The 24,348-nt window shown below is 41.8% G+C and overlaps 1 long non-coding RNA gene across 1 annotated transcript in view; it reads right to left on the bottom strand.

Moving 5' to 3' along the window:
- Positions 1–340: 340 nt before the first annotated feature.
- Positions 341–24,348, bottom strand: part of LOC142818725 (uncharacterized) — a 74,176-nt gene continuing 50,168 nt past the window's right edge. The window contains exons 2-3 of the long non-coding RNA XR_012896341.2: positions 9,239–9,352; positions 341–3,053 (exon numbers count right to left, since the gene is read on the bottom strand). This is a non-coding gene — a long non-coding RNA (uncharacterized LOC142818725). The remainder of the gene's footprint in view (positions 3,054–9,238; positions 9,353–24,348) is intronic.

Genomic DNA, 24,348 nt, shown 5'->3' with positions numbered 1-24,348 from the left:
ATTTCTTACATGAGATCGTCAGTGTTCTTGCGGAAATTCAAGCGGCCAGTGTAGACAGCTGGGAAGTTTTTCCGCAAAAGCAGCTGCTTTTGCGAAAAACTTGCCAGTCTAGACACAGCCGGTGTATTTTGTAGGCTGCAGCTCACACTGAGGAAAATTAGTGGATGCTCAGCACATATGGGCAGCCAAGCTTCCCCCTCCCCCCTCCCTCACCCTGTGTCTCTCACCTGCTGGTGGTTCTGCTGACCAACTTCCTCCCTCCCACACCTGCCCAGCAATTCTGGGGCACAGAGAACTGCTGGTTTGAGGCATGAAGAGACTCTGTGGGAGGGAGCGAGGAGGAGAAGTTGGCACAGATCATGCTTGGGGGAAGAAGCAGGGTAGGGACAGGAAAAGGCAGGGCTTGGGGTCAGGATGAAATGGGAGCTGAGCAGAGCGGTAGGGGTGGCAGACTGAACATCTTCCCCCTGGGTAGAGGGGAAGTTGGCACCTATTGGGCTGTTTGTATCAGGTACTGTAAAGTACCTATATTATTGTTCATGTTTGTATCTATACTGATTACTCTGTTCTTTAGTCCTCATATCTGTGTATGTTTTCCTTTTGTACTTTCTTCGTAATAACACACACAAAACCTGAACTGCCTTTGCTTTTATTGTTGTTTATGAGTCTTCCAATATTTCCTGTTGCTGTGTTTCCTGGCAGAATGCATTATCTATCAGTCATCGACTGGGTTAGAGACACACAATGAATAATGGAAAGATGTTTTTCTTTTTTCTTCCCATCTTAGAACAAATGGCAATTCTATTCATTATTTAATTACTAGAAAAAAAAGTTGTATAGAAACAAGTTTACAGCTTAAATACACATAATGTGTACATAGAGAGATATCAGAATATATTTATGAGGACAAATTGTACTGCTTGTTACCTGAGCACTATTGCCTTTGAAGACACTGACCCATTGTTTCATTCAATTAACTTGAGGTTTTAGTGTCCTTGATTATAACATCACTGCTGGATATAACTTTACTATTTTCCTTTCCTCAACTACTGTGTGACCCTATTTGAATATCAGCTATCAGGTACCATTCATATACAACAGAGTTAACTTGTATGTTTAATTATTTTTTTTTGTCTTATATTTCAATGAACAAGTATTAAGCAGCATGTGTTATGCACATGTTATGGCTTTCAGCTGGAAGGAAAGTATTAACCAGAAACAGTCATGTTAAGATACAATACAGAGTAATGTAATCAAAACTCTTCACTCAGAGAGTCTATTCATCTTTATATTTGATATGGTTTATTTGCATTACGTTGGTGCCTAGGCTACACCATCACTCCTCCTTGCCTCATTGGGCTGAAGTTATACTAAATCCAGTCATATAATTATACAGTGAAACCTTTGTTATCCGGCACTCTGTTAACCAGAAAGATCTGTTAACCAGCATTGCCCCCAGCTACAATACTGTCACATCTTCAGGCACACAGGCCTGGCTTGGTTTACCATGATTGGCTTAACAATTTTTTTTATATAAGAAGTACTAATCATATTTAACTCAAAATAGAAATGTGAGACCAACTGCCTCACACTACAAAACTACCAATATCAAAAACTTGAGTTTTACTTATTTTCCATTGTTTTTTCCTAGGTTGATGGGACTCTCAGATAACCAGAATGCCCTAATTCCCGAGCGTGCCGGATAACACAGGTTTTACTGTATAAGGGTATAATTCTGCTAAGATATTCTATTGGCATCAGAATGAGGTCAAATCTCACTTTTGGCTGGGGCGACCAGATAGCAAGTGTGAAAATCAGGATACTTTTTTGGGGGGAGGAGGGCAGGAGTGTACAGTTGCATATATAAGACAGAGCCCCTAAGATTGGGATTCTATCTGGATGTCTGATCACCCTGCTTTTGGCCAGCATATATTGCTATTGATGAATTTTCTTAACCTTCACAGGGCTGACGGCAAGTCTCTTGGAGCTTCTAATCTCCACATGGGAGGGCCTCCAGGGCAGTTCAGTTCCTGCTGAGTTTAGGAGTTCCTGTACAGCTCATCTGCACATTTTAGTCCTACATATTTAGTCTGTGACTGAAATCAGAGAGTGTGGTATACTAGCAAGTCTGAGAGGTAAGGTATTCCACTTGCAACCCACAATATGGTAAAACAGAGCAAAAAATGGCCCCTATTCCATAATCTCTGAGCACGTCACATTTTTTAATATACTTATCCTCACAACTCCCCTGTGTCATAGGCACTGGGATACAGAGTGCTCGACTTGCTTGCGGTCCTCCAAGAAAAGGGAATTGAACAGAGCTGGTAATTGAACTCAGGTCTTCAGTTAATACCCAAAATACTGCATCCTTCCCCTACTGCCATAAATAATACAAATTAGGAGGAATGATTATGGAATTATCCACTTTGCCTATTCGAATATTGATCTTGCAGCTAGGGCTTGTCAATGGATAGGCACCAACCTAGCAGAATCTCTTCCATATTGGCAATCAAGTCTCCTTCAAATAGTAATTATTTTCCGTCACTGGGCTGGATGTGAACAAGTGACATAGAGAGAACAGCTCAGTTTCCACTTACCACAAGCCATCCATTTCCCTAGCATAGTCTTGTGTACGGTTCAGTGACTGATGCTGCATCTAATGTGAATGCTTTATGCACTAACTTCATGTGAGGGAGGGGAAACCATGACCCCAGCAGCTCAAAACTTTGTAAATGAATTGAATCTGTCTCCACAAGGCATGCTGATGATCATAGGAAGTAATAGTTTTAGTCAATGACTTTTTATCAGATGGAAAAATTCAGTCACTATAGCCACGGAAAAATAAGCAAAAGATCTCCAATGGGTTGATAATTATGTAGTTTATCAAGCTCACTCAGATGGTTTATGACAAAATGGAAGCAGACAGCAAAGCAATTGGTGTCAGGGCCGGCCCAAGGGTTTTTGGTGTCCAACTATGACTTTGGCACTCCCCATCCTCCACATTCATACTGATCTCCAGCTGATTTCTTTTCATCTGCCATGTTGTTAATTTTCTGAAAAAATGTAAGCAACTGTTTCAATTAAATTATCAAAATAGAGAACAGTTATAGCAAAATAGAATACTATTTACATTAAGCTAAAAGATAAATGAATCAAAATGATCAGTAAGAATGATTAAATGTGAAGTAAATAACACACACAGGAAGAGAAAAATTATGAATTAATGCCATAGGACAATAGAGCATGTAGCTCTTTACCTACTGAAATCTTTCCTGGTGAGTTATTGTGCATGTGATGACATCATAGTAACATAAATCTGGTAAATTTTATGTTATCATGTCAATGTTCACTTAAAACTATTTAAAAAATTAAACAGAAGGCTAGAATTTCTATTACTATTCAACATTATTGCAATTAGAACAGAAAAGGCATATGTATGTTAAGTGGTATTTGTTAGCATTATGAGTCAGGTGTTTGAAAATCAGGGCTTTTGAACAGTAAGGCTGTGTCTACACTGGGCCACTTATTCCGGAAAATCAGCCGCTTTTCCGGAATAAGCTGCGAGCTGTCTACACTGGCCCTTGAATTTCCGGAAAAGCAATGATGCTCTACTGTACAAAATCAGCCGCTATTCCAGAAAAACTATTCTGCTCCCACTCGGGCATAAGTCCTTATTCCGGAACACTGTTCCAGAAAAGGGCCAGTGTAGACAGCCCAGTAGTCTTTTCCGGAAAAAAGCCCCGATCGCGAAAATGGCGATCGGGGCTCTTTTCCGGAAAAGCGCGTCTACATTGGCCACAGACGCTGTTCCGGAAAAAGGGCTTTTCCGGAAAAGCAGCCTGCCAATGTAGACGCTCCTTTTCCGGAAAAACTGAAAACGGAATAGTATTCCATTTTAAGCATTTCCGGAAATTCATGCCAGTGTAGACACAGCCTAATAGTCTACAATGAATACACAATCTTAATTTTACTGAGTACTTGTGATTCTCTTTTTACAATTGCATTAAAACCTCTTACCAAATTGCAACACAATACAAATTCTCCTTGGGCACAGCGTTTTCGGGATCACAGGTCATAACATGGCAGAACAGTTGTTGCGGGTTGACTGACCTTTGCTAAGCAGCAAGCAACACTGACTCAACTGTATGACTGTCAACATCGGGGTACTGAGAATGACTGAACTGTCAGACTCCGACCCAAGCAGCAAACCCAGGCGGTGCTCTTTTGAAGCTCTGCCATGACACATTTTAACTGTATTTACATTCACAGCCATGCTCTGCATCTTACAAATATTTCAGAAAGTTAGCTTGTTTGTTTGTTTGTCTTGAAAGATCTCCGAAACGGTAAGAGTGAGAAACACAACATTTTGAACAGATACTACTGATTTCCTAACTTAAATAAATGGATTGGTTATATCTTGGAATCGGTTCCCCCAGAGCCCTAATTGTGCCCACTAATAATTAGCTTTTAGTAGCGACTGATCATAGGCATTTGCTGGATTCTTCTGTTAAGTGGGTTACATAAACTGCAACTACGAGATCTTTCCCTATGATAAAAGAGAAAGTATTTCCAATAAAATATGTTATTTTAAAGTAATTTACGTAGTTAATTCACCACACCTTTTGTTATCAAGAAACGAGTTAAATGTAAATGCGTTTTGTAAGCACATCACAAGCTATTTTAATTTCTTAACGTAATATATGAGAAAAGCATTTCCAATAAAATACGCTATGTTAATGTAATTGACATAGTTCATTCATCACACCTTTTACTATATTTTCCCTGAGAGATGCTGGATATTTCTGCAAGTATGAAATAAATAATATAACTCAGCTTCTGACACGGCAACAATGAACTGTTTTACAATATTTGATACTTTTGTTTATAAGAGATAACATACTAATATATCTTTTTAAATAGAGAAAAAAATCACGTCTATCTAATTTTGTGCCCCTTAAAGTCTGGCATCCCTTAGGTGACCACCTAGTCAGTGGTGGTCCGTCCACAGGCACGAACTAGGCAGTCGCCCAGGGTGCCAAATTAAATGTCTTTTGAGGGGTTTGGAGGCGGGGGCGCCGATCGCGCATTTTGCGTAGGGTGCCAGTTGCCGGCAGCTCATCTAGGGCTGCTTCTGCACCTAGTTTGCCTGTATGATCAGACCACTCCTAACTGGTGCAATTCTCTTGAAAGGAGAGAAACATTTGTCAAACTCATTGTATCTACCAAGGCAAATTCTTTGCCATCAGAATGATTTTAGCAGATGGGTGTACAGCAAAGAAGGAAGATTTCATTCCTGAAACTGAGAGCTGGGCTAAACCTATATAGATCTGAGGGAAATAAAGAAGAGAGATGAAAAGCTACACAAGATAGGTACTACTTCCTCTGCCTACTTCCTTCTTTATTACAAGAGTTCAAACTCAAGAAGTCAGTAGACACATTCGGATTGATTCCTGGATTCTAAGAGTAAAAATGGTCTTCATTCTGAAAGTAAAAATGATTTTCATAATGGATCTTTTATACAGATCCCTTTTCTCCATAATGTACATTTATGTGCCTGAATACATATACATGAGTACCTTTATTCACAAAACTAATCCCACTGAATTTAATAGGCCTGCTCATGTATTCAAATTTATTTCACATTTGTGTATGTTTATAGGAACAGGGCTTATGTTTTGAAGACATTTTTGGTGTTTAAGTGAGCTAAATAAATACTGCAAAGAAAGCCCACAAATATTTGTATATTTTTAATGCATTTTCCTTTAATGTGTACACATCATTTTATGTTCACATTCCACTTATAGTCTCATGAAAGAAATTTGGGCTCCAGTGAATTATTGTGTGTGTCTGTTCTACTTTTTGTTGTTGAATCATACTTCTTAGAAATATTGTCCATTTAGACAAAGCTAGGTAGGGAGATGGATCCTAAGTAGATCTGGCACAGGAGTGAAGGGGATTTTTGTTTTTGTTTTGTTTTATGTTGGATATAGGGTTGTTTTAAAGCCATTATTAACTTAACTTTATAATTGAAAAATTATACACTGTGCATTCAGACATGTTTGCTTGTTCAGTATGGATGTGTCTACACAGCACCCTAAACTCGAAATAAGACACGTAATTTGCGCTACACAAATTGCCTATTTTATTTCGATTGAATTTTGAAACCAATTTTTGAAATACCACACTGTTTTGACACATCCCTTAATCCTTGTGGAACAAGGGTTACAGGGATGCCAAAATAGCACGCTCTCGAAATAGCGGGCGCATTCAAAATCGTGATCCCAAAATAGCCACACTGTGTAGACGTATGCTATTGTGGGCATAGACAAGTTTAAGTGATTGTGGGGACATAAGTGATTGTGCTGGATATACACTGCAACCGGACTGACTGGGAAAAAGGTCCATCCAAATGAATTTGAAGGAAGGGGTTTGATCAGAAAATAGTCTGGTTGATAATGGCTGAGTGCACTGGGCACTCACAAGCCTGATTGGTTGATTGGGGCAAGTGAACAAAAGCCTGAGGTTTTGACTCACAAGGCCAGGAAATGAAAAGTTAAGTCTCTTGCCAATGCATCTATACTCTCTACTCCTCTACCACACACTTTCCTATTACAACAACTGACATCGCAGGCCACCTACTGCAGCTTTAATTCTCAGGAATGCCACCCTTTTATCACCTCCAGGAAGGTGTTTAATGTACATACCATTACCAAACCACCCAGATCCAACACATTCAACTACTGCACCAACCAGACACAACTACTAGCACTATGGGATGGGGAGGGAGGAAGTAACCCGCTAAAAAGCTGCATGCAGAACAGTGAAAAGGTTGTTGTGATATGTGGCCTGTGGTACCGCCAGGAATGATAGATTTGGTAATGGTAAAATACGTGCTTCTGGGTAGCAAAGCTGCTACTATTAAGGAGCTTAATTTTTTTTCATTTATTTGCTCTCTGTCAAGTATGGGCTGTGTGCATAGTAACCCTAATGGCTTCACAAGGAAATGTTTTAATGTAGAGAGAGAGAGATTCAAGCCACGAATTTTGGATTTGGATCAAGATTTGAGTATCCCTAAAGTTCAAGGTCTTCCATGCCAGATTTTCCGGTCAGAGATATCTCTAAAATGAGAATGTTTTTGTAGTCATCTTTATGCAACAGACTGTAGTTAGTGTATCGAATCTGACTTTACAGAATGTTTAGGAGAATTAATGTGCAGATGCAAATCATGACTATTTAGGAGTGTTAGATACATATGAGAGACAGGGACTGGTTTGAGGCTACATCTAGACTGCAGCTTCACTTCCAGTATCCCGGAAAACCTATGCTGCGTCTAAAGAACATGTCCACCTTTTCAGAAACATTTCCAAAAAAGCAGATGTGTTCTTTTGCCATCCCTATAAACCTCGTTTCACAAGGAAGAAGGGATGGCTCAAGAGAGAAGGTTTTTCCGAAATTTGGCACTGTGTAGATGCACCAAATTTCAGAAACGCTTCTTTTGAAAGAAAAGCAGAAAAAGATATACAAATTGCAGTATCTTTTTCTGACTTTTCTTTGTAGTGTAGCTATAGCCTGAGTCTAAAAACAGACAGAAGAGGTGGGATTGTCACTCTGAGTGTAGAGTTTGCTTTCTGCTTACTGTATACTGCTCGTGCAGTTTGTAATTCTTTTATTAGCAGTCTTGAAGTAAAATCCTGCTCAGGATATCTTCCAAATAAGCATAGAGGCTGTGTCTAGACTGCATCCCTTTTCCGTAAAAAGGATGCAAATTAGACATATCTCAATTGCAAATGAAGCCGGGATTTAAATCTCCTCACTTCATTAGCATAAAAATGGCTGCCGCTTTTTTCCGACTCGGAGCTTTGCTGGAAAAAAGTGCCAGTCTAGACGCGGATCTTTCGGAAAATAAAGCCTTTTCCGAAAGAGCCCTTATCCCTCATTTTTCCGGCAAAGCTCTGAGCCGGAAAAAAGCGGCAGCCATTTTTATGCTAATGAAGCAGGGGGGGATTTACATCCCCGCTTCATTTGCAATTGCGATATGTCTAATTTGCATCCCTTTTACGGGATGCAGTCTAGACACAGCTAGAAAGTCTTATCTTAATTCTGTTAAATATATACAGGCAGTCCCCGGGTTACGTACAAGATAGGGACTGTAGGTTTGTTCTTAAGTTGAATTTGTATGTAAGTCGGAACTGGTACATATTATAGGGGAAACTCTACCCAAACATTTCTCCAGAGCTCAGTTTTATTCTCCCACACCTCACTTCCCTCAGTTCTCTATTCTCAAGCTGAGGTGTCTGCTGAGAAAAGCCACTCCGCGTCTCCCTGGTCTGCTGTGGGGGGTGCTAGCTTCGTGTCTCCTTGGTCTGCTGGGGGGAAGCAGCTAGTGCGGGATGGCCTCACCCCATTTGTAAGTAGGGATCCGATGTAAGTCGGATCCATGTAACCCGGGGACTGCCTGTATATAACTAAATCATAAACAAATAGTGTGTGTATCTATCTATCTATCTATCTATCTATCTATCAATCAATACAGCTCTATGCCATTGTACTTCTTTATCCTCTTTCCTTTGTTAGAAAACATGCAACACCAACATGCAGAACCAAATCTGGGCTCTCTGGAGCTTAGTGCATGAGCTGCTACCACATGAGCTACAAACCAGCTGGCTCTCAGCTAAGGCTGCAGAGCAAACTTATTTTCTTTCTGTAAATGGCCTAAGTGAACCATACCCAGCAGGTGTGTGGGTTACAAATATACCTATCAAAATTGTCATAGTAATGTATATTATTCTCCACTGTTTTTGTAGCTCTCTGTTCTGCACATTTTAAAAAATACCTCCTAACAATGTGTTTATGATTTAGAGAAAGACACTCTTACTTATCTCTCTGTATCTATGTATTTAGATAGATAGATTATTATTGAGAGATTGGGACTGATTTTCAGTTCTCAGAAGCAATTGGCAACCAATTTGTGAGAACATTTTTGTTCCTGTAAATGATTCCAGATGATCACTACTGTGGATGAATTTTACAGCACTTGGGGTTCAATCCTATAAAATGCTGAACAATTTATTTCAATTTCTATTGATCTCAGTGGGAACTGAGTTACTCACCGTGCCCACCAATTGCTCAGTATGTTGTAGGACCCAGCCCTATGACGTCTAACTATGTCATTTGTGTGAACATTGTCAAGTAGTTAAATACAACAAAAGGGAACTCCAACTCATTAAGGGGTACAAACCTGGAGGCTGAATTAAGGCTCCGCTGGACATCAGGGCCATTGTCTCTTGTAATTTTTGTTGTCCTGTATTGTATGAGGTCGTCTTAAAATTTCTTTAATAAATGACAATAAAATCTAAAAGAATATTAGGAGGAATAAAAAGAGGTTAGAAATAAAATCATTATCTATTTGCATCTGTCAAATATAGTAGTCTTAAAACCTGACATTCTCAAATGGCAAAATCCTAGAATTAGTCTGTTGGAAAGAGAGAAGTCAGATAAAAGGTCAAAAATATTGTTTCCTTTCACTGAGAATACTTGTGATAAGACAAGGTAGAAAGTCCCAATTGCTTTGTCAGTCACCTCTTCCTTCCTGCCAAGCCAGGAGAAAAAAAGAAACATCCTCTCTCATAAACCTTTACTAAACAGCAGCACCCCCACACCATCAACCTTTTAAAGAGGAATGTGCCTAGACTGATAATGTGTAATAACAGATTATTATTTAAGAACAAAAGGTCACATGTAAAAGGGAAAATGAAATTTCAGAAGTCTGCCTTCTCCTAATACATCATGCCATATGGTCCTGTGTGCAAGAAATCTCTGTAGTCATGTTGCCTACTGAACTTGCTATCACTTACTCAGATAAGCAATCCTTACTTACTGAGCTGTTCTTACTGAAATCATAAGAACAGCCATACTGGGTCAGACCAAAGGTCCATCTAGCCCAGTATCCTGTCTGCCAACAGTGGCTAATACCAGATACCCCAAACGGAGGGAAAACAATAGGTAATCATCACATTATTCCTCTCCTGTCATCCATTTCCAGACAAACAGAGGCTAGAGACACCGTTCCTACTCATCCTGGCTAATAGCCATTGACGGACCTAACCTCCATGAGTCTTTCTAGCTCTTTTTTGAATGCTGTTAAAGTCCTAGTCCTCACAACATCCTCTTGCAAAGAGTTCCACAGGTTAACTATGCAGTGAGTGAAGAAAAACTTCCTTTTGTTTGTTTTAAACCTGCTGCCTATTAATTTCATTTGGTGACCCCTAGTTTTTATATTGTAGGAATAAGTAAATAACTTTTTCTTATTTACTTTTTTTTCCACACCAGTAATGATTTTATAGACTATCGTATCTCGTCTTTTTGTGAAAAGTCTAGAAGAAGAGTTGGTAGTGTCACACTTAGGTAAAAAACAGAAGCTACAGGAAGTGGCTGCTGTCCTGATACCCTGCCCAAAGTGCTTCTGGGGGAGCTTTAAATGTGTTGCAGGCTCCAATCCATGTAGATGCGCTATTTCAATATAAATCTGCACTTTTTTTTTATGGGGATTTGTAGTGTGGACGTGCTATTTTGAAACAAGCTATTTTGGAAGCTTTTTTCCGAAATAACTTATTTTAAAATAAGTGTGCAGTGTAGATATAGCCTTAGAGAGTCTGCCTCAGATTAATTTTGAGGCTTCTCTGTAGTATGGACACACTATTTTGAAATAGTTATTTTGTAAGTTATTTCGAAATAAGTTATTTTGAAATAATGTCCTAGTGTAGACATGCTCTAGGATAGCACATTCTTCAAGTTTGGGCTTTTGCAAAACTTTTTTCTTAGCATCAGAGCCATTTTTTTCTACTTGATTTATATTTTAACCATTGATCTCCAAAGCTGAATTCAAAATGTTTTTTCGACCAAAATGGAAGCTGGTGCCTCGCAAACAGTAAAGATTCATGTTTAGAAACAATTCTTACCACGCTTCTAGAATGACCAAGGAATAAAATAAAACAAAGCAGACAGCAGTGTCCAAGTCAAACAAAACCCCTCCTTACTTGAAGGTTAGAACATTTTGCGATCACATGATATGCTGCTATCATCCTTATTTATAAGCTTCTATAGTTTTTTGCTTGAATAAAAACTGCAAATGTGGCCATTAGGTATTAAAGACTTAATAAGAGTGTGATGAATAAATAAGCAAAGGTAACAGTCAAACAGTCATTTATGCACTTCTTATCACTCTCTGATAACTCCCTTTAGACACATGCTTGATGTGAAGCATGTGCTTAAAGGCTTTATTGGATCGGGACCAGAGCATACTTATAATCTTCCAAGGTTTAATATTTGAACCTATTATTTTGACTGTTCAGTTTTGAGAGGAGTAACTGCTGCAGAATTATTCTCAATATAATGCCTTTGAAAAGAACCACTAGGTCTTTAAAACTCGCAGTTGAGCAAACACAGAGACAGGTAGAAGGAACTTACTTTAGAATCTGAAGGAGTTTAACTAAACAACAGTAGGGTTCCAGGAGTCTCCACTATTCCATTAAGAAAACAGCAGCATCTGCCAAGTGGGAATAAAGTGGGGGACTTTTGGGGCAGGGGGATTTATTTAACCTAACGCCAATAAGTGAGAAGTGGTATTAAAGTCCCTAATTTGGAAGGAACTTCTTGTGGGTATTTCTATGCAAGTGCAGGATTTTCTCTTACACTCTAAGGGTATGTCTACACTACCACCCGAGTTTGAACTAGGGTGGTAACGTAGGCAACCGGAGTTGCAAATGAAGCCCGTGATTTGAATTTCCCGGGCTTCATTTGCATATAGCCGGGCGCCGCCATTTTTAAATGTCCGCTAGTGCAGACTCCGTGCCAGGTGTAGCCGCGCGGCACGGAGTCCGCACTAGCGGACAGTTAAAAATGGCGGTGCCCGGCTATATGCAAATGAAGCCCAGGAAATTCAAATCCCGGGCTTCATTTGCAGCTCCGGTTGCCTACATTACCACCCTAGTTCGAACTAGGGTGGTAGTGTAGACATACCCTAAGTTCTACTGCTTTCCCCAAAGCAGAATTTCTCAAACTGGGGTCCGCAGACCCCTGGGGGTCCACAAGTGTACTCCAAGGGGTTCTCTTGTCCCATTGATCCACTCCTCCCCTTTGCTCCCTGGACTTCTCCCCTCCTGTCAGAATAGCTGTTCCGTGGTGCGCAGGAGGCACTGGGAGCAAGGAGGAGAAGTGGAGAGACAGTACAGTTGGGGGATGGAGCAGAAAGAGGCTGGTAAGAGAAGGGGCAGGAATGGACTGGGGATAGTATGAGGTGGGGCAGGGTGGGGCATTGGAGAAGAGGTGGAGTAGGGATAGGGCCTAGGGCTAAGATAGGGCTTGAGGGACCATGAAAATTTTTAAATCAGAATGGGGATCCTCAGGTTGCTAAAGTCTGAAAACCGCTGGCTCAGTCCAATTGTAAATGAATCAAGCCACACAATTTACCATTTCTTTTAGGAGATGATCTCACAGCCAACTAGATCTCAGCAAAAAGTAGCTTTAGATAATATTTCACTTCTGTTATTTCATTCCATTACTCACATTTATACTCCACTAGGGCATCCGGAGAAACAGAGGTGGGAAAATAAGGGGTCTCTGACTAATGTGAACATTTTTCAATTCCATCTGGCTGAAAAGCTTTCTCAGCCTTTTGATTTTCCATGCTAAATGGAAGCACTAAAAGCCCAGAGATGTGGAGGACAAACATACTGATGTTTCCACAAAACATAAATGTCAAATGTATTTATGGCCCAGAAATACATACTGCATGTAAGAAACCTAATTAAGCTCCCAAAGTCATCACTTACTCACTGTTACTTGTGTCTTTCAAAAACATTTTGAATGTTTTACTTTTAACATGGCAGAGACCACTTATAATATTTTAAAAGACTTCTAATAATATCCATCTTTATTATGGGGGTTTTCTTTTATTCTTTAATCTACGGGGGGGGGGGGGAGAGAATGTGTAGATGCACTTAGGAAACATTCTTGTGTCTTCCCTATTCCCTCAGACCAGAGTAGGCCAATTAATAACAGGACTGTAATTGGGTGTATGAACCCCGCACAGGTGAAGCAAGGGTTAACCAGGTGCTCTGAACACAGGAGGACATGCCCTGCTGCCCCCGCCTTTCCAGCATGCTCCCTCAAAAGGGAGCAGCTCAGCTTTAGTCTTTTGGACAGGGCAGGAGAGTAGCTGGATCTTGCAACCTCTTGCAGAAAAGCTGCCAAGGCTCTCAGACCCTATGGTCAAGCTGCTGCAAACCTTTCATCCAGGGGGCTTGAAGAGCCCTGGAGAGTAGTCTGAGAGATCTTTGAGGGAGACCCCAAGACAGACTGGTGGCCTCTGCAGAGAATCCGAAGCCAGGGTAAGAAGTGGCCCAGGGAGATGGCACAAGAGTGCCTGTCTTCTAGACCCTGCCTAATTCGGGTAAGTAGATATCCCGATTTATAGACAGCCCCAATATGGGAGGCTTTGTCTTATATAAGTGCCTATTACCCCCACTCCCATTCCAATTTTTCGTACTTGGTACCTATCACTCTGCACAATGAATTCTTGTTTCATTTGACCCTAGATTGGAGCAGGGAAAGCCTGGGTTCCCCTTTCTCCAGCTGATGTCTCTTGCCACTGGGCAACAGAGCCACTGAATCCTACCACTACACCAGGCAGCCACTGGCTCTCTCTTGGACTCAATACCTCCTTTGACCAACATAATTCCTGGCAGAGAATAATGGTATACTGTCATTATTCAGAGCTGGAGACACCGTGAAAATTTAATTGACTGCTGGCGTCCTGAAGAAAGCCATGTCTGAAACCTTTTCTGAAAAAGGTATATGCTTATGAAAAATGTGCCTCTATTATGCATGATGAGTAGCTACTAGCTATTCTAAGGGAGATTAAGCTAGTTTTTCACTGTCATGTTTTACATGTGGAGGATGCTAAAGGCCATGCATAAATCATTTCCAAATTGAGCTGTTTATCTATAAATGCAGAACAAATTTAATTAATGATTAATAGTGATCAGAGCACTTTCTATGTACAGTAACAGTGCATAGTTTCATTCTCCAAACATTGTAAGCCATTGGTTTGAGCACTCGCGTTCTAATAGCTGTAATGACTGCCCAGTCTACTTCACTAAGGAGAACAGTTAAGCCTCAGAACGTGGGGGACTCGCATGCACCTACATACATACATTCATTTGTAAAAGTGTATCTACCAATATCTGCCTCTGCCCACACCCACAAAAATATGGGCTGCATTATCATCTGCCCTGGCAGGAACACACAAGACATCGCCCTGCACAATGGCCCACACAAGGGATGTTCACAAAGGCTGTCACTGTGAGAATGAGTAGGGACTGTTTGCCCTTTGTGCCTTAGAGGTCAATCCATTTGGAAAATTCTCAGACTGAGACCCTCCCCCCCCCCCCCAGGAGTCTCCGCTGGCTCCCAAAGCAAGGTCCATGTGTCAGGAGATGCAATCTCTCCTAGTGCTTCTTTAGGGAATGTGTAGCTCCAAAGTGACTCTAGACTAGGACTGTTCAATTTTTACAATTAATCTAGCCCTATATGTGCCAGGTTTTGTGCCTGTTTACACCAGTATAAATTGAAGGTAAAGCTGTTCCAGACATGCAATGTAGTTGTAGCCATATCACTCCCAGGCTACGTCTACACTGGCCCCTTTTTCGAAAGGGGCATGCTAATTTTAAACTTCGGAATAGGGAAATCCGCGGGGGATTTAAATATCCCCCGCGGGATTTAAATAAAGATGTCCGCCGCTTTTTTCCGGCTTGGGGAAAAGCCGGAAAAAAGAGTCTAGACTGGCCCGATCCTCCGGAATAAAGCCCTATTCCAGAGGATCTCTTATTCCTACTTTGAAGTAGGAATAAGAGATCCTCTGGAATAGGGCTTTATTCCGGAGGATCGGGCCAGTCTAGACGCTTTTTTCCGGCTTTTCCCCAAGCCGGAAAAAAGCGGCGGACATCTTTATTTAAATCCCGCGGGGGATATTTAAATCCCCCGCGGATTTCCCTATTCCGAAGTTTAAAATTAGCATGCCCCTTTCGAAAAAGGGGCCAGTGTAGACGTAGCCCCAGGGTGTTAGAGAGATAAGATAGGTTAGATAATATCTTTTATTTGACCAAGTTCTGTGGTACTTTTGAACCATACACAAGAAGAGCTTCACCATGCAAGTTAGTCCAATAAAAGGTTTACCTCATCTACCTTTCTCTCTTCCAGAAGGGTGATTACCAATGTACACTGGGGTACCAAACTGCTTACACCACCACACTGAAAAACCAATTATTTGCTCAACTCTAGTTATGAAGACCCAACACCTTCCAGGATGGAGCCCTAGATTAGTTTCCCTCAGTGGCAATTTTTAAATGAAGACTTAGGCCATGTCTACACTACACTTATGTCAGCAAAACTGTTGGGAAAAAAGACCCACCCCCGAATGATGTGAATTTTGCTGGCACAAACACGTGCTGGCAGGAGATTCTCTTCTACTACTGCTCATTGTGTTGGTTTTATGATGTTGATGAGAGAATTCTCAGCCATCATTGTAACATGGCTACACACGTGATCTTACAGCAATGCAGCTGTATTGGTACATCAGTGCCGCTGTACACTTGTAAGCATAAATGTGTGCTGGATGTTTTCTGCAGATATGCTATAGTTCAAACAGGAACTGATTGGGGTAAGGAAACTCTATGACCTGTATTTTGCAAGAGGTCAGTGTAGTTGATCACAGTGGTCTCAGAATCTGCAGATTTGGTTGCTGTAGAGGTTCCCAACCATCAGTCCATGGACCAGTGCCGGTCCGCAAACTGCTGGCTGCCGGACCACCATGGTCTGGGGGCATGGAGCTGTTGGGAGAGGCATTGGGAGCTGTTAGGAGAGGTGTGTCCTGCTCCACCTCTCAGCCAACCAGCACTGGACATGGGTGGGGTCTCCTCCCATGTGCAGAAGAGCGGTTCGCTGTGTGGCAGGAGGGCTGCATGGAACCCAGCATAGTGGCCTTAGAGAAGCCATGACCTGGGCAGCAGCACTAACTGGTCACTGCGAGGCAATGCAGGTATAGATGAGGGGGGCAGGGCAGACACTGAGGGCTCTGGGGGTGGAGACTTTAAGAGGTGGGGGGCTGGCATTGAGGGGCTCTGGGAGCAAAGCTAATACTGGGGGGCTCTGAGGGCAGGGGCTAGTACTGGGGAGCTCTAAGGGGTGGGGGACTGGCACTGGGGCATCCTGAGTGGGGAGCTGGCATTGGGGGAGCTCTGGGAGTGGGGCTAGTAGTGGGGGGAACTATGAGGGCATGGCAGGCACTGGGGAGCATTGGGAATGGGGCTAATATTGGGGACTGGGGACTGGCACTGGGGAAGGTTCTGGGGGCGTTGGGTGCATGAGCTACCACAAACAGCCAGCTTCAGCTCTGGCAGCCACCTGACACATGGCCACTGCCAGAGCTGAAGCCAGCTGTCCATGGCGGCTCTGGGGGCCGGGGCTTTTGGTGGACCAGTAACATTTATTTGCACATTTATTATTTGTGTAATAAATATGCAAATGAATGTTGATGGTCCAATAAAAGTTTGTGAATGGGTTTGCCAGTCTGCAGTTTAAAAAAGTTGGGAACCATTGTTGTAGAGAATCCAACAGCATTTCCTTTTGGAGAACTCTCCTCTCCTCTCCTCTCCTCTCCTCTCCTCTGCTAACTATAACATGGAGCAAGCTCATGAATGAATCTGGCGTGGGTCAATAATCCTCTGTCTTTGGGATAAATGAAATCTCTGTGGATGCACTGAAAACAACACACTCTGTGGCAGCCCTTCCACAATGGACATACTAAAGCCTCGTACCTTGGCATCACTCCTAAAAAGGTGCTTGTAGGAGATGCTGCCTCTGAGGGTCGCTTCATCAAGTCAGTCTCTGGTTGTAACAGCTTATAGAACATTTAACAAGGAAAGTGCTGAAAACCTCTTTGCTTCAGGGCTAAGAGGTGCCTACCATCCCTACAGGCATTGCAGAGGATCCCTGTTTGGAGAATGGCAGCAGGCTGAGGGCTTCTGTCTCCAGTGAGTTACTGCTCAGCAAATGACTGTGTGACTCTACAGCACACCAGCTTTGCATGCGGCAACTCGTCATGTAAGCCCTGATACAGCCTAATGGAAGTCCTAAGTTTTGTACTGGAGCAGTGACCACAGAGCAAGTTACTGCTCAGCTAACTGGTACACTGTAGATTCACACACTGGCTTATGGTGCAATAACTTACCAAGGAGACCAGCCCTGAAAAAACTCTTTGACAGCCTTAGTTTAGTTGGAGAGCCCACTTGAAATGGGAACAGGCTTTTTCCTCAAAGGAAAGAGACTAGAATTAGTCAAAAACAGGATAAAAACAAAAAAAACTTTAAAACTTTATTTTGATTGTTCTAGTCTTAAGTTTGTGGCCATGAGTGACCTTGTCTTACACTGTGGCACTTGGGTGGTGAACATGGGCCTACCAAGTCACACTGCTAGTCACACTTTCTCCAAGCAGTGCTTTCACTGCAAGGTCTTTCAAAGGATGTGAAAAACTCTGGCTGGCACAGGTACCCCAGCACACATTCTGGGAAGGCAGAAAGTAGAGAGCCAAATCTCCCCTTATTTCTACCTTTCTCTTCCATTTAAGTGCTCTCAGATATGTTAGAACAAGGCATGCTTTGACAGCTAGTAGAATGCCTTTCACCATAAAATATTAATTATGGGCTATCTGAGCATAGATTTGTAAGTATATAAAATCAGATGGGACCTTTAGATCATCTAATCTGACCTCCCATATAATATACAACCCATAGAATTTTATCCAGTTACTTGAGAACTGAGCTGAAAAAGCTTGTGCTTTGCGTAATGCATATCCCCCTGAAAGGCATCCAGTCTTGATCAGAAGACTTCAAGAGAAGAAGGACCCAACACTTTTGAAGGTCCTTAAGAGATTTAGGTACCCAGTTCTTTTAATTCTCTTAGGCTACATTGACACTGCTGTGCTATTTTGGGATACTGGAGGTATCCCGAAATAGCTATTCCGTGTCTTTTGAGCGCACCCATTATTTCGAAATATAACAGGCTCACTATTCTGATGTCTCTTTAAACCTCATTCCACGAGGAGTAAGGGACGTTTTGGAATAGTGATTTATTTCAAAATAAGCACTGTGTAGACAGCACCAAATTATGAAATAAACTATAATAACATCGAAATAAGAGATGCAATTTGCATAGCTCAAACTGCATATCTTATTTTGACCTCCAGTGCAGTGTAGACACACCCTAAGGCTCCTTTGAACATCTCAGCCAGGCTATGACTGTTGTGTACTAAAGCCTTTTAGGGCTGATATATTGCCATCAGCAGTGCCATGTGGCTCAGTATTGGGTTTGTTTGGATTTTCTTTTTCCTTCACTGACAAGCTTTTCTAAAGCGCTTAGTGTGAAGACAAAGATGATGTCAGGTTCCAGAGCACTTTCAACAGGATTTATTTTTAAATCACATCTATAAAGGTTGATGTGCCTTGCTCAGTTTCTCTGTATCATACCTGTTGGAGGCAAAGGAGGAGCAAGGGGAGAGTTAAAATGGTGGTTGTTCTTTCTTACCTGTTAATGTTATTTGGTTCCCTAAACCAAGAGTGTTGTCTGTTAACCCCCTATCCCTTCCCTGAGTGAGTGCAGAAGAATGTCTGAGGTAAACAACAGGAGTAAACAACAATGCACATGGCCCCAGCAGGGAGTGCACACGGCCCCAAGAGGCCCAGACTCAGAGGCTGAATGTGGCTGATCCGTAAAGAAGAGAGGGACAGAGACACAGTGAAATGCAGGACAATATAGCACTTTAAAGACTAACAAGATGGTTTATTAGATGATGAGCTTTCGTGGGCCAGACCCACTTCCTCAGATCAAATAGTGGAAGAAAATAGTCACAACCATATATACCAAAGGATACAATTAAAAAAATGAACACATATGAAAAGGACAAATCACATTGCAGAACAGGAGGGGGATGCAAGGGGGGGGAAGGAAGGAAGGTAAGTGTCTGTGAATTGATGATATTAGAGGTGGGGAGAGTGGGATGTTTGCGAGTTAATGGTATTAGAGGTGATAATTGGGGAAGCTATCTTGGTAATGGGTGAGATAGTTCAAGTGTTTGTTCATTCCTTTTTGGAGAGTGTTGAATTTTAACATGAATGACAGTTCAGAGGATTCCCTTTCAAGTGCAGATGTAAAAGGTCTTTGTAGCAGAATGCAGGTGGTTAAGTCATTGAGAGAGAGTCCTTTCTGGTTAAAATGGCAAGAAACTGTTTTTTCTTTGTGATCTTGTCTGATATCTGTTTTGTGGGTATTAATCCTTTGGCGAAGTGTCTGAGATGTTTGTCCAATGTACATAGCAGACGGATACTTTCGGCACATGATAGCATAGATTATATTTCTGGATGCGCAGGAATATGTGTTCTTGATCTTATAACTCACTTGGTTAGGTCCAATAATGGTATCAGCAGAATGAATATGTGGACAAAGCTGGCAACGGGGTTTGTTGCAAGGGAAGGTACCAGGGTTGGTATTAGTGTGGTATGTCCTGTGGTTGTTGGTAAGAATCATCTTGAGGTTAGGTGGTTGTCTATAGGAGACACAGTGGGTTGACCATCAAGTGGAGCCTCCCAGAACACCCTCTGCTCAGATCACCCGGCCAGCGGACCAGCTTAGGAGTCAACTTGGGAAGATCAAACAATATGAACTGCCTTCTGCTTGCCTTATCGTCCTGCCTGGGACTGTAAGTGTGATTGAGTGTACGAGTGAGATTCCCCTCGCTTCCCAGTTTTAGTTGAATAAACAAATCCTTTACACTCCTATGTGGTGATCCCCTCTCCTTAGTGTTTAAAGCAGTTGCAATCCACATCCCCTTGCAACAATACCTGCTTCTGATTCCCCCACCTGTGCTTCTAATCAGTTTTCCAGATATTGGTAAGGATTCTCTGCAGCACTCCAAGAAGTTAGCAGCAGCCCTGGGAGTCATTCCAATTTGCTCTGCCAAATAGACATCCTGAGCATTAAAACTTGCGGTCTAGGATTACTGTCAGCGAAGATTTAGACTCATATACTCATGTGGTCCAGAAGCTGAGATGACACTGAAGGTATCTAGACACGTATGTGCCAGTTTAGCAGGATTCTAGGGGTGCACGGAAAACAGCTCTGGTAGGTTTTAAAATATGTTTTATGTAAGGATTTAAAAGTACCCCATGCATGAGAGGCAGTGTGTTCCAGTGCACAAGGGCATCAGACTAAAAGTCAAGAGGGCTTGTGTAGTGGGGAGGCAATCCCACTCTGGCCAGATGAATTAAAGCAGTCTGGAGAGAGCATGTGCAGAGCCCCAGCCAATGGGCAAGAGGCTTATAAGGCACCAATGAGAAGGTAGCTTGCTGGGGCAGCCCTGGTTATAAGGAACTGCTCAGCAGAGCAGATAGCAGTTGGGTCCTGAACAGGGAAGACAGCCTTTGTGCCCTCTCCCTTTGTGCCATCAGTTTCCCCACCTGTAAAGTGGAAAGCAACTTGAAAACTGCAGTATGGGTGAGATTCTCCTGTGGTGAGGAGAGAGACACAGAGGAGGGGCTGTACTGGGCGGTTTCCTGAACACCCTTCATACTCAGACCCATTTAGTCCAGGGTAGAAGAGCTAGAGTTGCAGCCGCTGGGGTCTGGAAAAGAACCACTTTCTGCAGACTGAATGGATTTCAGCCTGAGCTAAGTAGTAGTGTTCCTATGCATGGAGCTACTGACCAAGGTGATGGAATTTCCATATGAATTATTGGGCTCAAAGGTAAATACTCTGATTTGTGTGAAACCTTCTGGTCTTAAACTCTGTGCCTCTCTGAAAATCTATGAATCTCTGTGAAACTGGTGGTTACATTAATATCTACTAACCAGAACTTGGCAAATGATTCCCTGTGATGAATTTAGTCCGTTTTTCTATTCATGAGTTACTCACCAGAGGTATGTCTAGACTGTATCCCTCTGTCGGCAGAGGGATGCAGATTAGGCAGGTCGACATTGCAAATGAGGCAGGGATTTAAATCCCTTATGCCTCCTGCAAGGAGGTTTACAGGATCTGTCAAAAAAGGCTTTCTTTCTCGACAGATCCCCATCTAGAATGCCACTTTTTGCTGATGAAGTGCTGAGACAGCAAAACGTGGCAGCCATTTTATGCAAATTAGGCACGGGATATTTAAATCCCTGCCTCATTTGCAATGTTGACCTGCCTAATCTGCATCCCTCCGCTGACAGAGGGATGCAGTCTAGACATACCCCAAAAGGTAAAATTTAACTGATTTCTTTACTACTTAATAATTTCACATGTGAATGTATTTCAACCTCTGGATTGCTCTCCGTGAGCTGTGTCTCATATACTCCCTTTTCATAAGAACTGGCTGGTTTCCTACGTTACATGATGAGGTTTCTGCCTGCTGATTGGATGATTCACAGATCTACAAAGGGCTTTCGGTATGTCCCCATGCCTATGCTTCCAGCATGAATGCTCATGCCTGTAAACATTCATGTAACTGTTTGCAACACTTTCTCTTTCAAACACTTTTGTGGACAGAAATTCACTCAGACAATTGTTCAGAGAAAGCAAATAAAAAGGTTCACTGATAGCAAATGTTAAGGTTTCATTCAGATATTCATAATTTATACATTGCACTATTCACCTAACACTAATACTACCGATGCAGAATTACTCTGCTGCTTTTTACAAGACTTCTACTTGACAAAAACTTCTGCACTGTAACATGTTAATCTTCCAAGACCATAGATCTGAATAACAGATTTAAATGGAAGATAGTATTTAAATGTTGTTTTTAGGAACATTCAGAATACCAGGATGCTGACATTTGGAATAATAAGCCTAAATCTTTGCAGAGTGCACACATGATTTTGCTGCTCATTTTGATATGTGTATGTGTGGGCACGCACACATGCAGAAATCAGACAGTTTTGAATAAGTAGTGTGATGTACTTACAGTTTTGACTCTGATGCTGATGGTTTTACTGTACTCACTACTTCCTAAATGTTTCCTGGCAATTAACTGCATGCATGAAAATTCAATCACGCCAGCTGAATAAATAAGAGTTATCCCTGGAAAGATGTTCAGGTAAGTTCTCCATGAAGATAGATGCAGACTTTTCATGCCTATGTGTAATTTAGCATTCGTAGTTAAAAAGCCAACCACAATAATCATTCGTCAATTTTACCCACACAAACAGTTCAGTATTGTAGTATGTACTTAATTTAGGAATAAAATGGTAATATTTACCAGTGTCACTTTCAGGGAAAATAATTACTTTCAGAGCACATATGTGTGTATACATACACACAAACATGTAGCATTCAATTGGCCTGGTTTCATATATTGAATAGAAAAGAGTTCATTGTAAAAATGTTTACATTTTGATTCCTATGAACCAGAGAAATCTTTGGCTTTTATTTGCATCATTAAATGCATCAGATACATGAGATCATCTCTTTCCATTGCCCTGGACAAAAACTAAGGCACAGATCTTCAACTTGTGTCAATTGTCACAAATCCATGGGATTCACTGGGGCTGTCACAAGTTACACTGGTGGAGTTTCTCTCCCCAAAAGTGCTATAGTGTCCCTATCCATCTAGTTACTTCTTTTTATGCCAATCTTTTAATGGGGTTTGATGGACAGGCCTGGGTTCATCTTGATCCTGCCTCCAGCTTAGCATAGTGCTTCTTCCTTGTTTTCTTTTCCTGTGAATTTATTTGGTGATGCCTCCTTACTCTTCAGGCTATTTTTAATTTCCCTTTGTGCATGTGTGTGTATTTTAAAGGTAGCTTCTTATATATAGGTTTTTATAATGTCCAACACTTTGGTATCTGAAGACACCTAATTATCTCCCTATGTGAAGGAAAGAGAAAGGCAGCAAGTAGAGGAGAAAAGAGTACAATGTCCAAGTTGAGCAGTGATGACAAAGATAATAGAAATGTGATGGGATTATTTTCACAGTCGGCGCCCCTACCTGTGTCTCTCTGTACGACCTCTGTAATAGAAATAGATAATCAACTGACAAATTTTTTTCTCCAGATCTGTAAATCTGCCACAGTTGATGGCAAGGTTTCTCTACATACTGTACTTAATGCAGTTCAGCCTCTGGGGGGGGGGGGGGGGAATATGATTCATTTGATTCAAAGTTAGATGCCGTTACACTTGGAAGGACTACATTGCATTCTCCTGGAGAGTCTGCTAATAAATCTCATGGGCTTTTGCGATAAGGTGATGGAATCACAAGCTCAAGCCGAGCACTTGAAATCACTAACAGAGGCATTGATTGAAAACACCAATACTGCAAGAAGAATGTGAGACTGTAAAATTTAGCAGTGTCATGCAATATTCATATTCTGAGTATTCCTGATAGCATAAACGGAAATGGGCTAACTGGTGGGGTTTCTGGTAAGTGAACTCACTTCCTGATTTCCCCCTCACCCTTTTTCTAAGTGGTTTGTGTATTTCAGTCTGGTCTTCTCTAAATAGTACTGTAACTGTTTGTGTTCTCAACCCCGGGGAAAATTCCCTAAATCAAACACACACACTTCTCAACCTGAGAATAACAGCCCTGAGGTGGGTCTCCGGCAGGGTAGCAGCAACAGTGTATGGTGTCAGGGCCAGCTAACTGGCATTCTATTTACTGAGCTGGAACCAAGAAGACAGGGAAGTTCAAAGCCCAGCTCCTTAGAATTAGTGAAGGATCCAGCCCCGGTCATGGCAGAGCAAGCTGTTCCACCCATTCCCAGAAGCCAGGGACAGTGAAGTTTCCCCAAAATGTGCAAAGAGACTAGAGGGCAAAGTACCATCTCTACAGCTAGAAATGGTTTGAAGTGCTGAGGGAACTGAATATGAATTCCCATGAGCAGAAAAGTTGGAAGCCACTGATCATTATCCATCCTCTCTATTTCCCAAATGTGCTGCTGTCAGAATAAAACATGAGAGAAGACACCTGGAGTAGAATAATGGTAAAGATGACTGGGCCTTGTTCCAGCAAAAAAGAGGACAAAGTGATTTCCCTATGCAGGAGAAATGAGTGTGAGACAAGGTTTCAAAAAGGAGATATGCTGTGTATTGGATAAGTCAAGGTAATTAGGAAAGTGACTGGGCTTCAGAAGAAGTAGGCACGTTAGGTGCGACAGGATATTAATTTGTGAGCTGCAGGATAAAACCTTATGCCCACAAAGAAAGAAAATTGCACAAGTGATTGAATCACCAAAGCATAAGAAACAGTTTGGATCCAAAGTCTGA

The sequence above is a fragment of the Pelodiscus sinensis genome, chromosome 16, assembly GCF_052426305.1.
Source record: "Pelodiscus sinensis isolate ZL-2025 chromosome 16, ASM5242630v1, whole genome shotgun sequence".
Lineage (NCBI taxonomy): Eukaryota > Metazoa > Chordata > Testudines > Trionychidae > Pelodiscus > Pelodiscus sinensis.
Note: the sequence above shows the minus strand (reverse complement) of the source record. Positions and strands in the feature narration are given on the sequence as shown.